The sequence below is a fragment of the Solanum tuberosum genome, unplaced genomic scaffold (genome assembly GCF_000226075.1).
Source record: "Solanum tuberosum cultivar DM 1-3 516 R44 unplaced genomic scaffold, SolTub_3.0 scf00651, whole genome shotgun sequence".
Lineage (NCBI taxonomy): Eukaryota > Viridiplantae > Streptophyta > Magnoliopsida > Solanales > Solanaceae > Solanum > Solanum tuberosum.
In genome coordinates, this window is record NW_006239589.1 from 177,086 (window position 1) to 194,704 (window position 17,619).

The 17,619-nt window shown below is 34.6% G+C and overlaps 1 long non-coding RNA gene, 1 other non-coding gene and 2 pseudogenes across 2 annotated transcripts; 2 read left to right on the plus strand and 2 right to left on the minus strand.

Annotated features, from left to right (window-relative positions):
• Window positions 1-1,027: 1,027 nt before the first annotated feature.
• Window positions 1,028-4,835, minus strand: LOC102586041 (probable aldo-keto reductase 4; annotated as a pseudogene).
• A 2,143-nt stretch (window positions 4,836-6,978) lies between these two features.
• On the minus strand, window positions 6,979-7,076 carry MIR7979 (microRNA MIR7979). Its single transcript, NR_127147.1, has one exon. It is a non-coding gene; the product is annotated as a microRNA MIR7979 (primary transcript).
• Window positions 7,077-10,561: 3,485 nt separating this feature from the next.
• LOC107058853 (uncharacterized) lies at window positions 10,562-11,038 on the plus strand. Its single transcript, XR_001472377.1, has 2 exons — window positions 10,562-10,702; window positions 10,789-11,038. It is a non-coding gene; the product is annotated as an uncharacterized lncRNA (long non-coding RNA).
• An 816-nt stretch (window positions 11,039-11,854) lies between these two features.
• On the plus strand, window positions 11,855-17,216 carry LOC102586373 (putative late blight resistance protein homolog R1A-3; annotated as a pseudogene).
• Window positions 17,217-17,619: the final 403 nt, after the last annotated feature.

A 17,619-nucleotide genomic window follows, 5' to 3' on the forward strand; every position in this document is an offset into this window, starting at 1 on the left:
CAGTGAAAAATGTATTGTACATTACTAAATCATTCATTGGGACAAATAGTTTCGACTTAAAGGATAATTATTTTTTAATATTAAATAACATATACCATCTCAAACATCTCAAGAATGAAATTTAAACCACATATAGATACATATGAATCATAGATATACCTGAAAAAGGAGAATTTCTGACCAATAGAACACAAACAGAATAATAGGGCAAAGACAACTTGTAAGCTTTTATAGAGTATTGCAATGTAAAGAATAAGAAAAGGTTTTAAGAGAAAATTATTAATGCGGAAGACGAAAGAATAATGCGGAAGATGAAAGGTAGAATCAATCTTAATAACTAAACAAATAGTGAATGGCCATGTTCTGACTTAATCATAACTTAAGTGTGAAGCATTAAACTAATGTTGAAATGAGTGTAAACGGAAGAAGCTCAAAGGATAACAATTAAAGCCTCATTACGAAATGATAAACTCTAACACCTAACCATGTATATTTGGTCTAATTAACTTTTAATAAAAAAAATAGTGAAGGGTATTTTCGTAATTCAACTTTGAGGTTAGGAGCTTCCCACTTATAGTATAATATGATATGATTATATGATCGTATATCCATCTTAGCAGTTGGTCAAATTACAGCATGCTTGGTAAAACCAGATCACTCTATGCTTAGTTAGTGTCAGGTAGTCTGATTCAAAGATATCAGCATGTCCATATCTACTTTTACCCCAATTAAACCTGAGAATTCATAGAATTAATCATAAAATTTCATTTTGTTTCTCAGTGAACCATTAAAACACTGCAGATCAGACAGGTACACCAAAGTAAGCGGGAAGTACCACTACTTACTGTTTTAGAAAAAGGATCGTCACCTTGCCAATGAGGATTTCATTAGTGAGAGGTCCATAGACATCAGAAGTATCGAGTAAGGCCATAGTAATTGAGGTGGCTAGTGTGGAAGGGCTCTTGCTCAAAGGATCAAAGATATGCGGGAGATAACCATAAATTTTCATCACAAATACAAAGAAGACTTGGATATAAAGGTATGCACTAGCAAAAGAACTTCAGACTACTAGCAAACTACATTGTGTGTATACATTTGTCCAGAACATTGTAGATTTGTAAATCCTAGTGTGCTATTGCACCTGCTAGAATGAACAGTTGAACTGCCATTAGTCTGGGTTCAGCCTTTAGTTCGAATTAGACTTGGGCTTTAACGGGGGCTTCTTCCAAAGCAAGACGAGAAAGTATCCATTATTCATCTATCCAGGAGGACAATGGTGGAGTCTCCGAATTTATCCAAGTTGCCCACATGAATGCGTGCCTTTCACCTTTAACCATATCTTCAGCAGCACAGGACTCTAACTGCTTCATTTCATCAGTTGTCAGCTTTACAGATATGGCTTCGATATTTTCGATGAGGTTGTCAATCTTGGTGGTACCGGGTATGGGGCATATGCCATCTCCTTTGTGAAGAATCCAAGCCAATGCAAGTTGTGATGTGGTGCATCCCTTTCTTGATGCTATTTCCTTGACTTGCTCGTATATTTGCTTGTTCTGCTCAAAATTTTCAGGCTTGAACCTTGGGTATATTCTGGAAAAAAAACAAATGATAAAAGAAACATACATCAGCCATACCGATCATATGTATTGTTTTATTCTATAATTATAACATGCTGTATCAGAAGAGATTTCGGGCGATAAGGATGAGTTGGAAAACTGGATTGAGAACCATGGGGTTCAAGTTCAAATAAAAAACACTAGGTGATTTCTTTCTATCTTTCTATGCCTTGATGGATAGAGCTACCCAGTAACAATGAGTCAAAACAGTTTTTTCTTTGATGACAACTTCGTTTAAACAACTCTACTTTTGTATCATTCTAGTTATAAATAATGTGATTTCTAGTAAAGTTTCTATAATTCAGATATACCAAAAATTTGGATTCATTGACCATGACACTGTGACCCGCCATTCTTTGTGGAATAGGAGTACCTTTTTTGTACTCTCTAAGCATGTTAAATTATAAAGAGTGTTCTTTTTTGATGTCCGAATTTGAACTAGAAGTTAAGACTCGTTGATCTTGTATTCAGATCGCCTTATTCATAAGGGAGCATGTGTTTCGTAACCTTAATTCATCAATACTGTTAAATCTCATCAAGATCAATACTGGTAGATTGGTCAAGCTCAGTTAATCAGCAAGCTGCTGATTAAGAATAGGAAAGTCACAACGTTGATGCTAACGTTGAGCTCTTCCAAGGAGAGGCTTGGAAAGTTTCACAAAAAGCCAATGGCACATGTTACAGAATTTTGGTTTAAAAGGAAAATAATGCCTATGATATGCAGCTAATTGAGGTAAATGGCTAAATGCAAATGAAAATCACCCAAGATCGAAGACAGTACAATTAACTAGACCAACCTTGCGGAAGTCTCCCTCGGCCAAGCTCTCAATCAACTCTGGACCTGCTGAGAAGAATCCTCGTCCAAGAGGACTATACGGAACAATTGAAATTCCTAATTCTCTGGAAAAGGCATTTACTCAGAAGAACCTCCATGTTATCTGTAAGAGTGAACTCTAAGATACACATTACCTGCAAGTTGGAACTATTTCTTCCTCAAGATCTCTGGTCCACAATGACCACTCCATCTGAACAGCTGTTATTGGATGCATTGCGTGTGCCCTTCTGATTGTTGCTGCACAAGCCTCGGATAAACCTATGTATTTGATTTTACCCTCTTCAACCAGTTTCTTCAGTTCTCCCATCTACACGCTATGCCACACAATATCATAAAACAAAATAATAACAATAAGCACAATAAACAAAATGCCGATTATATTGTTAGATAAAGCCTCGAGATACTCCATTGTCGAAATGTTGATTCTTCTATTTGACAGGAGTATCATCTTTATTGACACTCTTTCATCCACCTATCCTTCTCTCTCCCCATATTTTACGTTACTTTTTTATAGTAGAAGATTAATTTTGTCTCGGTGATGCTTTCAAAAACGATAGTAGTAGCTAACAATGATGTAGCTTCTTCTCCTTAAAAGGTCAATTGTCAAATAATATCATACTGCACATGTCATACAAAAACATTCAACCTTTTCTAGAATCCTGATCTCCACAATGATTTCCATATATACAGGTCTTAGCTAATCTTTGTTTGTGATTTCATCATGAAGCATTTCGTCAGTGACAGAGTGTAGAGTGTAGAGTGGGTAAATGTGACATAAAGAAAAATTCTTTCATAGTTGGAGAACTATGAAATTACAGTAAGCATAGATGAGTGTTTCTTTTACAAAGTATACTTTATCAACACAAAAATTTCAAAGCATTGGCCTATCCTCCGAGAATTCGAGAGAAAGTGAGAAACACATAACATTTCTCACATAGCAGAAGATTCAATTCAACCTTTTTGTACACCCCTTTTTTCTCTACTGTCAGAAGAACATTATTCCGTCTCTGACTTTATCTTATGGATTGACAAACAACACGTCAGCTATGTTAATCAGACTTTCCCAAAGTACTGCCTTTGGAGGATCCGACACGCACCCATCTCTGTCAACACTTTTGAAGAGTCCAAGAAATATAGTGCATCAGAAGATCTTCATGAATATGTCAGTTTGGCAATATAAAAGTGGATGCAAGTAAAATAGCTCGGGACCGTTTCCCACACAGTTGATTCGATCAATTCTTTTTTTTTAAAAGACCAGAAGATTTTTGCGATTTCTAGCCAAGCTATATCCAAGTGAAATCTGCTTTTATCCAAGTGATTAACTGGTTACTGTTACCTCTTTACACAAATCACACAATCCAACAATTCGCTAGAAATCAACAACAACATACCTAGTGTAGTCCCACAAAGTGGAGTCTGGGTGAGGATAGTGTATACACAGACCTAACCCCTACCTCGTAGAGATAGAAAGGTTGTTATAGATAGACCCTCAACTCAAGGAAAAATAGCTCATAGTAATCTAGAAAAAGAAGTAACAGAAATACAAGAAACAACAGATAGTGACACAACAGTACTACAACAAGTTTGCTAGAAATCCTCAAACATAATAAATGGAAAAAAAAAATAGAAGTAAGATGTCAAACCGTGATTTCAATAGGCACTCGGATATCAATCCGATGAACATAATAAAGATCAATGCAGTTGATATCTAGTCGCTTCAAGCTAGCTTCACAACAAGCTCTTACATACTCTGGTTCACCACAAATGTCCATTTTCCCTTCTTTCAAACTTATGCCAAACTTGGAAGCTATTTGTAGTTTTTCTCTCATTCCTTTGATTGCCTAAACAAATAAAATTTAGAATGCACATATTTAACTACCTCAATTAGTGTATATGCTATTGGAAACTTCATTTAAGTAATTTGATAAGATGCAAACTAAAATTCTAGAAAATGTTGTTAATATCTAGAACAAAAAGGGGAGTAATTACAACTTGGAAAGCAGCAAGGTACAACACAATAAAGCAGGAGGTACAACACATTAAAGCAGTAATTGTTACATTTATTTTACCTTGCCGATGAGAAGTTCATTGATGTGGGGTCCATATTGATCGGAGGTATCGAGGAAGGTGACGCCGCGATAGATGGCGTGTTGAATGAGATTGATCATTTCAGGTTCGGGCTTGGGCGGGCCGTGTTAGGAGACATGCCTCTACAGCCCAGCCCGATTCTAGAAACTTCTAGGCCTTGCGAGCCTAATTTGACCCTCGGAACTTCACTCGCCGGCGTTTCCATTTTCTCCGGCGAATCTCCGTCTGAACAGTGAGCTCAGAGAATATGTTGACCAAAGTTTGACCAGTAGGTGTTTGGACTAGGATTTGGCTAGAGTTAGTTGGAAAAAAAATAAATATATATTTTGGAATTAAAATTGAAAGGAGCATTCCATGTGAGAGTAAATTTTTTTTTTTTTTGTTCTAAATTGAATAGAATTATTATAATACATAATATGATTAAAACAAATTGTCTTCATCGAGTGAAATATAATATACATATTATGCATATATACTTTTAAATACTTAATTTGTACTAGGGTTAAATTGATATGCGTGTATATTCAAATTTTAGTTAAACACAAATATTCAGTGCTCTTTATTCTCTTTGAATCAACTATAATAATAATATATCAAGTATAATTAATAAATTACGTGAGGTCTATAAGGAGGGTGGATTATACTCGAATTTTTCCTATATCTTTGTAAGGTAAGAAGATTGTTTCTGATAGACTCGAATCAAGAAAACTGTTTGAAAGAAATACAAAATAAAAAAACTATAATGAAAAGTGAAAACATTGAATAAATATTAAAAGTATACAAATATTAAGAAAATGACCATAAATCATGATACTACATATCTCCTCAAATACCATATCTTTTCTTCTTTTTGTTCTTCTTCATATTATAAGAAAATTAAATATTAGTGATTACATCCTTAATAAGAAGTCCAAGAGAGTTATAAGATGATCCACCTTCCTCCATAGCTACTCTACTCTTCTCCTTCATTTCCTTCATTTTTCCTCACTTCATTCTCTTCACTTTTTACCATCAACTTTAATAAACCACTTTCAATTTCTTGAGCACTTACTATATCAACTTGATTATTTTTTCCTTCAAAATCAACAACATAGTCCAATTTTTATCTCTTCACCAAGTCCTAATTCTTTCACTACAAAAGTGCATTCATTTGTTGTTCAGCATAGAGTGGCCAAGTTGCAATTGGTACACCAAAATGTACACTTTCTAGTATTGAATTCCATCCACAATGGGACACAAATCCTCCTATTGATGGATAAGATAAAATTGTTACTTGTGGTTCCTCTTTCTTTTGTTCTCTCTAAGAATCCTTTTGGCAACACTTCTTCATAGTTGTTGTAACTTGTTGGTATATCTACTTTTCCCTTTGGTGGAGATTTTCTTAAAGACCACAAGAACCTATTTGAAAATAACAATAAAACAAAATTAGGAATAGATTTTCGAGGCATAAAAATCTATGTTGCTTAGATTTTTCAAAAATAACATGTACGTGTTAGATTTTCCAAAAATAGAGTAATTTTGGAGAATCCAACATATGCACGCACGACCTAATATTAATTTGGAGAGTCTAGGAGAAAACAACTTTCCTTAAAGGAGATATATTAATAAGCCACTTCAAGATACAAAAAAGAAACTTATACCACTAAAAGACCACCCTTAACTCCTATCAATTAAGTTATCAGTTGGAGTGTTATATGAATCCTCATTATCATAAATGTTGTAAATTATAAGAGTTCATTCACAAGGCTCGAATACAACATCTCTAGTTAATAATAAAGAAACCTTTATCATTTTACCACACCTTTCAGTGGAACATATATGCATTATATGTATGTACACTATGTTACTCCCTTCATTTCATTTTGTTTGTCTTACTTTCTATTTTAGTCTGTTTAAAAAAAATGTCTCTTTTCTTTTTGACAACTCTTTAACTTCAAATTTACATGTGACATATTTAAGACCACGAGATTAATTGACAATTTGGCACATGCTATACATCTTTAGTTAAAGAGCACAAAATTTAAAAGTCCTTTTTATTTTCTTAAACTCTGTGCTAAATCAACCAGACAAGCAACTTGAAACGGGAGAGTAACAAAAAATTACAACTAATAGTACCTGTGACCACAATGCTCCAGTGCAGCTGCTATTTCTTTGATCTGTTCTGCTTCAAAACTTCCCAAACTACCAAAACACAAAAACACAACAGAGGAATCCTGTTGATCATCTAACCACTTAATAATACTTTCAATCTCCAATGAATTATTTCTAAAATGGCCACTTTTTTCAAAACTAACCACTGGACCAACTGGATAAATTTTTGGAACCATCTTAGAACCCCAAAGAGCCTGAAGAGAAAACGATTCAAGCTCGAAAAAAGTATTAACAATAATCCCTTTAGTCTCTTTAAATCAACGAATTCCATCAAAAAACAACGTTGAGGCAAGTCTTGAATCTAACAAATGCTTAGGCAAAACTTTAGTAGGACAAAGATTTTTAAAACTTGGGATTGATAATGCCTCGTTAGAGTTCATGTACCTGGACGTATCTGAGTGTTGTTCATTTCTTAAGGTCTCGAAATGAAGACATAAGCCAAGAAAAGAAGCGTTTGAAGCAAAGTAAATGTAACTAGGGACATTAAATTCGTTAGCTATGTCAATCATCGAGGTACAAAACATGTCAAGAATAAAACCATAACATGAACTTGTTTTACAAATGTTGTGAACATATTCACGTACGAGTGATTTGTGACCATCGATGAAATTATAGAGGAATGTTTCATGGTTATTGAGGAATCCAGATGATGTTTTTTCGTCTAGGGAGATATCGATGAATTTTAAACGAGGTTGAGAAGTGAGTGATTGAATAAAATTTTGAACACCATAGTCTAAGGGAAGTTCCATGATGAGAAAAGAGATGGAAAATTTTTCATCTTTATTTAGAATTTGTTTTGCAAATTCAATGGCTGATACAATGTGGCCTAATCCTGCTAAAGGAATGAAAATTAATTCTTTCATGGTGACGGAGTATTTCTTTTTTGTTAATTTATTTGTGGGAAAAGTATTTAGAGTTTAATAGATATATCATGATAGAAGTTGTGGTGTTTTACTAACAGAAAATTTGAAGTTTCAAACTTCTGATAGAATTTTGACAAGTATTTAGGTAAGAAAGGTCTTTGGATAGTGACATTGGTATGGTATGAATGTGAGAGGAAACTCATTATGAACCATAAAATGGTTATAAAGTAAAGGAATTCAATTTACAAATGATAATGAGAAATGGAGATAAAGGATTTTTTACGTTACTTACTTCGATGTCAGATTGTGTTTGACTGGATATGAAATTTGAAGGGAATAAAGGGGTAGAGTTCAAGTTCTAAATACAAAAATATTTGATTAATAGAGAACGCTTTACTTTGAATAAATTTACTTAGCGTGAATTTATCGACTAGCATGTGTATTAAATGACAATGTGTTCTTTACACCTGGAAAGACAAGTATTTAAGGTTATCTTTGACCCAGAAAACATGTAGACCTTTTTTATTCTATAGTCAAATCTCTTTGTTAACAATATTGTTTGATTCGATATTGTTTTTGACTAGTATAACAAATTGATATGTAATAATAACATATAGTATATATAATATAATATGAAAGATTGATTATCACCGAAAATATAATTATGATAGTAAAATATTATTATAAAGGATGGAGGTCTGACTATAGTACCTACAAAATGGTTTCTGGTTTGATTCTAAATTGAAACATGAAGATATTCAATAATGTGTTGAAAAATAGTCTGTTGTCTTTGTAGTTAATTAATTGACAAGTTCAAATATTTTACTTCTTACTTTTCTTACAAAGGACTTGTCCAAATTCTTGATGAATGTACTTTTTGAAGTTTCCTTTTGTCAAATTTCCAACAAATTTCTATTGAAGAAATTTATATGAACTCTCCTTCTCTGCCCATACGGTAGCATAAATTAGCGTAATCTTTTCCCTAAAATTAAGTTTTTCAAATGTTAGATATATGAATTCTCCTTCATATGACAACGATTTTCGTGTCATAAAACTACACTTTTAAGAGTGACCTTTGCTACCTTATAGTTGATCAACAACTTAGCATATCAAAAGAATTTCGAACATCAATTACAATTAGTCATGAGTCAATGGAGAAAATAACAATTCCATGAAATTTTATACTATACTATGTAGTCATAGAAAAATTGACTAGATGTACATGACCTATTAATATTGGATGCCCCAATTTTATAAACTATAATTGGAATACCATTTACAATTTAATTTTCGTTTATATAAACATATACAGCACAATTTGGTAAATAGAGTAATGATACTGCAGATTCCGCAGTTATGCATCACATAGATAATATTGAAATTACTACCTTCAGATAATTGCATAAATCAGAGGATCTGAATGACAAGACAATAACCTAATTACGAGAAACTATTTTATGAAACGACATCACTAAATCAACTAGGTATGGAACTTCACAAATGTTGGGATAACCTGTTGTCTTGAAAATCATTTCTAATTATAAGTATTTCAGAGATAACTTGTTATGAAAGTGTTTATCATAGATTGAAGAAGTTCGTAGAATGACTATAAAAACAAAGAGAAGCAAAAATGAAAAGAGTAGCATAGACTTAACAAGGTTTGTCACATAAAACATGGGTTGATATACCAATCGAACCAAGTATGAGTAGTGCTTTTGGATGGCAAACTTGGGGAAAAGCTCTATATGCGACGATCAATGAAATAGGATTCACCTGATTAGACACACAAATCATACAACACGACTATTTCTTAAAACTTAAAAGTGATGGAAGTACACTGGAAAAATAAATTTTTGGAGCAAAGATGTCGAACTGTGACTTCAATTGGCAACTGAGTATCAATGCAGTCGATATCCAGTCTCTTCAAGCTGGCCTCCCAACAAGCCCTTACATATGCAGGTTCACCACAAATGCCCCTATTTCCAAACTTGGTAGCTATTAGTAATTTCTCTCTTATTCCTTTAATAGTCTACATGAAATCAGGTAGTTGAACATGAACATATTATATACCTGTAAAACTCAGGTTCAAAATGTAAAGCATAGATTTACGAGGATACAGATTCGAGTCTCTGGAAGATTTATCAGTTTGAGATACTCCAAGTTTTATGTAAATCAAGTATATAGAAGAACAGGATAAATGCTCTACTTTATAGAGTGTTAAGCAGCCATGGTATCAGATGAAAAAGTACAACTTGAATTCGCATTAAGCATAAACAATTCTAAACCATATGATAACATTGAAAAATCGACAACTCTCAACAAGCAAGTGCAGGAAGAGCAACCTATATTGTAAATAACCAAAGGCTATATATTACTAATATCTTTTTCTTGCTTTGATGACTAATTTCTAACATACAAGATTGCAGAAAATAATATATTTTACAGACTCTAAGGTCCAAAAAATCTAAAACTGCTAATCTTGAACTCAAATCTAAAATCAAGAATCTAGAAAGGATATACTTGTTATTATTTAGATACCAAAAGTCCATACTTTCATTTAACTACCGCAGTGTCCCAGCTTAGCTTGCACGAACCTCAACTATTCCAAGTCATTCCAAGGGGTACCCACAACTCTATCCACCTAATTTTTGCCTTCACTACCATTTGAACCTGAAATCTCATGGTTCTCGACCCACATCATCGACCACTAGGCCACCCGTTTGGTAAAAAATCCATACATTTTTGTAGAGGATCATTAAATGGATTTCATTACACTTTGAAAAAGATAAAGATATCTACTTTAACTCCAATTAAACCTGAAAATTCATAGAATTAATCATAAAATTTCATTTTTTTCGCAGTGAACAATAAAATCACTACAGGATCAGACAGGTACACCAAAGTAAGCAAGAAGTACAACTAATTACTTGTTTTAAAAAAGGATCTTCACCTTACCAATGAGGATTTCATTAGTGAGAGGTCCATAGACATCAGAAGTATCAAGTAAGGTCACTCCAGTATCAATAGCGTGATGAAGTAGCTTCATCATTTCAAGCTCGGGCTTGGGCGGGCCATAGTTACCGGACATACTCATACAGCCAGCCCGATCCTGGAAACTTCTAGTCCTTGTGACCCTAGCTTTATCCTCGGTACATTTAACAGTGTCGTTTCTTCCATTTTCTCCGTCGGTCTGAGTTTTCTGAAATACCGAGCTTTTCTCCTGGGTTCAATACAGGATTATGGGGGAAGCAATATAAGGCTGCTGTGAATCAAGTATGTGCTTGTCAACAATGGAATTCAATGCTTGCTTTCGCTTAATTGAGCATGAGGATTTGTTTGAATTTGACAACTGCAGCAAAAGCTCAGAGAGTCTATTGTAACGTACATGCTCATCCTCTTATATTGTAACACCAGTACCGATTGCTAAGTTTGTTTTGATTGATCAACTCTTTTTATCAGATGATCTTTTACTGTTGCCTTCTGTATCACTGTCAAAATCATTGTTTCGTTTCTGTTTTTCTAATTAGGTGGTTGTTAATTTCTATAATCCCTTCATCTTACACCTTATATGTACACAAGTTGTTTTTCTGGTTGAATACAAAAAACACCTCTAGAGAATACTAAGTTGAATTGAAAGATGAGTATTCCTGTATGAAATCTAATTTGCATCTATGTTGTTCACGCTCTTCAAAAATGTGGTCACTTCCACATATTACATTTTTGGAGGATCCGACATGGACGCAACAATTTTTTGGAGAGTTTGAGCATCATATGAAGCCAAATACATATCACTTGTTGTCAAACCCCTACTCAGCTTTCCAGGAGGACAATGGTGGCGCACGTCTCTGAATTTATCCATCAAAATAAGATTTACCAGTGTGAATTATAAGACTCTAAATAAGTAGAACTGATTTATTTGCAGTAATTAGAACGACAATGTGATTAATAAAGGACAATGTGAAAGTTCAGGTAGCCAATTAATTAGTTGTCTCTGTAGCCAACTGTCCTCTCCTTCCACACACTTTGATTAATCATTGGGAATAGATACTAACCTTTCAATTAATTAGTTGTCTCTCTGTATATATCATAAGTCATGTTATTTCATTAAATTATGCAACTATTGACTTTGAAAGCCAATGGGAATGCATATTATATTAACCTGACAATGTATTAGCTGTCTAAAAATTAATATGATAAACCCAATAATTATTCATTAAATAATACAACCATTGACTTTTTTGTAGGATTTAGATCCAGTCCTTTGGTTAAACCATAATTATTCATCTACTAATCTTGTTAGAGTATGACACAAACATTTCCTCATTGTTCTAAGTTAATTATGCTCATATTAATCTTTTCTTGTTAGCTTAATCCTACTCCAATCTTTATCAGGTACTTTTCAATAAACATTTTTCTAAATCTCCCTTTGAATTTTTATCCTTTCTTAAGTGGAATCTGTTTTTTATATAAGTTATCAACAACTCTTTTTCTTGGATTGGATCAGAACTTGGAGATACAAAAAGGCAAAAGGAGATCGATCAATCGACTACTCGTCACGCTCGAAAATTGTAAGATATATTGAATATTAACTTTCTATTGCTTTCCAAAATCTCAAAGTTCTTAAATTGATACAACACCTGAGTTATTAATCCATATTACCAATAAACTTCATGAAACACAATGGCACTTCAAATATTGTGAATATGGATTTGATGTAGACATTTATGATATTTGTCTTGTATGAAACACTATGGCACTTCAAAACACTTGTGTTTTAATTTCTGATATGGTCTAGATAACAAAAAAATGGATATCACATATATTAATTAGTTTATGCTCTGTTGAACCAGTTAAAGAAGTGTTTTATTTTTGTTTTCCTCTTTAAATTTCTATTTTTTTTAAAAAAAAAGTGATCAACAGCAGATGGCTGGTTATATGTCTTTATAGATACAAATTGGGGGTAGGGGAATTGAACCGTCATAAGGTGAAAGTTGTGATATCCAACCAACTGAGCTACTAATCGTGCTATCTTTCCTCGCACACTTTTTTGATTAATCATTGGGAATGCATTAGTTGTTTCTCTGTACTAATAATTACTAGAGAAAAAGCTCAAATATGTCATCCAATTTTGAGGAAAAAAAACCTCATTTAATAGTTGGGCTCAATCATGTCATTGCCGTGAAGGGGCATGTTGTCCAGTTTCAACTAAGATTCTTGCCAGCCTAAATTCTTGTCAATCCTTTTCTTTGACCTGCTCTTATCGGTCCGCCCTCCATCATTAGCATCACACATTGATATTAGTTTTCTTTTGTCTAAAGAAAATGACTAGTAGTTGAGTGACCATATGAAAGTGAGTGAAATGTGATTTTCTGTGATAATATGCACCATTTGTTAGATGAAAATGGTACATAAAATATACTATCTTTCTCAAGCATCGACATATATAGCTACAAACACTAGGTATGAAAGACATGAATAAAAATGTTGTTGTTAATGAACCTAATTCCAAGAGTTGGTGAACTAGCTTGCAGGAATTTTCAAGAGAAGATGGCTGAAAATGAAATTGAGGAAATGTTAAATCACCTAAGAAGGATCAAGAGTGGAGGTAATCTGGATAGCGCCAAGATTGATGAAATTAAGAGACTTGAAATGTCGCTAAGAGTTTTGAGAACCTTTATAAAGTATCGTGATGTTCTTTTTTGTGATTCCTTTGTCAAACACAAAAAGAATGCCAAATTGACTATGGCAATGCTTCACCAGGTATTGGATGGGATTCCAGATGAATGTAAAACTAACCTTAATCTGGAAAGGCTAGAATCACATTTGTTGGAATTCGTGGAACGTGATACCATTTTAAATAATAATTATGAGTTGAATGATCTTGATCTGTCAGAATGTATGGATTGCCTCGAAAAGAATCTAAATGATGTACTGATACTCTGCCTGGAAAGTGCTAGGTCTGACCCTCCTGAAGAAAACCATGAAATACACAGATTTTTAAAGGAACTGAAAGTTGTTCAAAAGAAACTGAGATTTTTGACATATTTATATGCCACAGAGATAAATGGTTACATCAACCATGAGAAGCTGGAATGTTTGGATACTCGAATTCAGTTCATGGCTAACAATGTGGGACATTTTTGTCTTGCTATTTCTGATGATGTAAATGATATTGATGACGATGACGATGAGGATGTGTATAATTATATCTTGAATAATCCTTCTTATCTATTATGCTTGATTGTGTTAGTGGAGTTGGAAATGAAGAAGATTTTTCTCCATGAACTAAAGGCTTCAAAGTTTACTCATTCAAGAACTTTCAAGGACAAGAAATTACTGAAAGGATTTTCTCATCATCTCCACAAACTGTTGATGTATCTCAGAAAAGAAAAGCTCGAGAACTTTCCTGATGATGTCTCTGCTCAAAATATTGATGTGGCAATAGAGTTCTTGTTGGTCTTCCTTGATGCTGATGTGTCAAATCATGTTATTAATGGTAACTGGTTGAAGGAGGTTATGGAAAAAGTTGGAGCTATAGCGGGTGATGTTCTATATGTGATCCAAAAGCTTCTTCCTAGCTCTATAAACAGAGATGACACTAGCAAAATACGTCTTTGCTCGTTACAAATATTGGAGAAAACTAAAGATCTGAAGGCACAAGTGGGAGACTTACTACAAATCCTTAAAATTTACTCCATCTCAGTTCCCCACCATTGGTGGATTGAGCTTTCTGGATTCTCTTTCAAGGAAACTGAATGAGATGTCCAAATCTAAATCTGATTTAGATTTCTTGATGAAACCTCTTTTTGGTAATTTGGAGAAAGAGCTATCAACTCAAATATCCATTTTAGAGAAGGAGCTGTCATCTTTATCATCCATTTTCAGAGATGTCGCAAAGGTGCACCATGAACATAAAATTCCTAAAGTTCTTCATAGACGTATCATCAGTTTGGCATATGAATCTGAGGTTGCCATTGACTCTATTCTTTCTCAGTATAATTCTTTTTTGCATATTTTCTGCTCACTTCCTTCAATCTTAAAAGAGATCAAGCAATTAATGCGGAGGTGACTGAGATGTGGTCAGCAGACGTTGCTCTTAAGCCTTGCTATGTGGTAGCACCATTTAAACACCAGCCAACTCGACATAGCAATCCAGTGACTGATGAGGAGATAGTGGGTTTTGGGAATGACACAAAAAAAATGATTAAGTATCTGATTAGAGGTACAAATGAGCTAGACGTCGTCCCAATTGTAGGCATGGGGGGACAAGGGAAAACGACAATTGCTAGAAAGGTGTACAATAGTGACAACATTGTTTCTCATTTTGATGTTCGAGCATGGTGCATCGTTTCTCAAACATATAAACGGACAACGCTATTACAAGAGATTTTTAGTCAAGTTACCGGTTCCAAGGACGAGGGAGATAAGGATGACATCCTTGCCGACATGTTGAGGAAAAGTCTAATGGGAAAGAGATATCTCATTGTATTGGATGATATGTGGGATTGTATGGCATGGGATGACTTAAGGCTTTGTTTTCCAGACGTGAGAAATAGAAGCAGAATAGTAGTAACAACTCGACTTAAGAAAGTGGGTGAGAAAGTCAAGTACCATACTGATCCTTATTCTCTTCCATTCCTCACAACAGAAGAGAGTTGCAAATTATTGCAGAAAAAGTGTTTCAAAAGGAAGATTGCCCGCCTGAACTACAAGACGTGAGTCAAGCAGTTGCAGAAAAATGCAACGGATTGCCTCTAGTGGTTGTCTTGGTAGCTGGAATAATAAAAAAAAGGAAAATGGAAGAATCTTGGTGGAAAGAGGTGAAAGATGCTTTATTTGACTATCTTGATCGTGAATCGGAAGAATATAGTCAGGCGACTATGCAGTTGAGTTTTGATTACTTACCCCATTGTTTAAAGCCATGTCTTCTTTATATGGGGATGTTTCCGGAGGATGAAAGAATTCCCGTGTCTCAATTGATAAGTTTATGGATAGCGGAAGACTTCGTGGTGAACACTGAATCTGGTGAAGATTACTTGATGGATCTCATTAGCAGTAACGTGGTAATGCTTTCAAAGAGAAGTTATAATGGAAAAGTGAAATACTGTCAGGTTCATGATGTAGTGCATCACTTTTGCTTGGAGGAGAGTAGAAAAGAAAAGTTTATGCTGGCAGTGAAGGGACATGTTGTCCAGTTTCAACCTTTGGATTGGAAGGGAAGTCGAGTGATCTTTAGTTTCAGTGAAAAGCTTTCCAAGTCTACTTCTCTGAGATCCAAAATACAGAAGCCTTTCCACCAACACTTGAGGTCACTGATAACGCTCGGAGAATATGTTGATGGGTTTCCCTTAAGGTCTTGGATTCATACATTGCGACTTCTTAAGGTCTTGAATTTGAGTAACGTTAAAGTGAGTTATTTGTCGACAGCTACATTGAAACCACTAAATCACCTGAAGTACATTGCAGTTGTGGAAAGGAAATTCCATTTTGATCCAGAATCACGTCTGCCCCATCTTGAAACTTTAGTGGTGGGTAATGGTTGGTGTGATATAGTACTGTTACCAGCGTCTTTTTGGGAAATGGAAAAATTAAGGCATGTTTATATTCGGAGAGCTGAATTTGATTTGGAAGAGAATAAGCAGGGGCTATCCTCTAAGTTGGAAAATTTGAGGATATTAGAGAACATTGGTAACTTTCCAATTGATAGGATGGATGTGTTATCAAGGAGGTGTCCTAATCTTCAACAACTTCACATCAGCTTTCCCAAGGGTGATAGTGATTCTGCAGAGTCTTTTTGTCTCTCATTGGAGAATCTTACCGAGCTTCAAGAGCTTTGCCTTACCCTTCCGTGGTCCTACGTTGTATCTGGATTACAATTGCCTTCAAAATTAAACAAGTTGGTACTATGTCGGACTCATTATAAGGTGATTCCCTTTATTGCAGGACTACCAAGCCTGGAGTATCTCCAATTACAAGATATGTATTTTCCTCAATCAGAAGAGTGGTGCCTTGGAGATATCACGTTCCACAAACTTAAGTTGTTGAAACTGGTGAAGTTAGATATCTCAAGGTGGGATGCCTCGGAGGAATCATTTCCCCTGCTTAAAACACTTGTTATAAAAAAGTGCAATGACCTAGAGGAGACCCCCCTTAGCTTTGCAAATATTCCAACACTGAAGCAGATTAAGTTGATTGGGTGTGGGAAGAAATCTCTGAAGGATTCAGCTGCGGGGATTAAGAAAGATGTTGAAGAGAATGAAGGAAACGACCGTATTGACCTCATTATCAAAGTAAGTAGCAACAAACTCCTATGTTTTGTTTTTAAGTATCTACCTGCATCTAACTTGACACCACTATGTATAATACAGAGGGCTACGGTCATCTGGCAGCTGTGAGTCAAACATGTACCTGCCTGTAATCACAACAATGGTATATATTGTTTCTTATTCCTTCTTCTAATTTGATGCTTGCTTTCGCTTAATTGCTCCATGTTGATTTCAAAAGACAGAGTGGATGGAATTATTTCTTACTTAATTGTTGCAGCCATGCTCATTCTCCTGTCCTTTTTCTGTATGTTTTAGATGGTCAGATGATCTTTCACTGTGACTTCTTGTTGTAAAATCCTGCCTTTGTTATGCAGCTGTATTATTTTACGTGTCAAAACATTGCTTCTTGTTTGTTTTTTGTAATATAGTAGTTGTTTCCCTTCATCTTACACCTTCTATATAAGGTGAATTGAAAGATGACTATTCCTGAATGAAAGCTGTTTTGATAGCTCAATACTAAATAGTTTAAGAGCAATCCATAACACAAGTCTTACTTCATGAATAAGTATTGAGTACATGTACAAAAGTTATCTATGTTGTTCAGACTCTTCAAAAATGTCACCAAGTGTATAATATTGGATTTTCCATAGTGCATTTTTTGAGGATCGACACATGTGCAACAATATCTTCGGAGAGTTTGAGCATCGTAAGAAGCCAAATAGATATCACTTAGCAAACCCCTATTCATCTTTCTAGGGAGCAAAATGGCGGAGTCTCTGAATTTATCCAAGTTGACCACA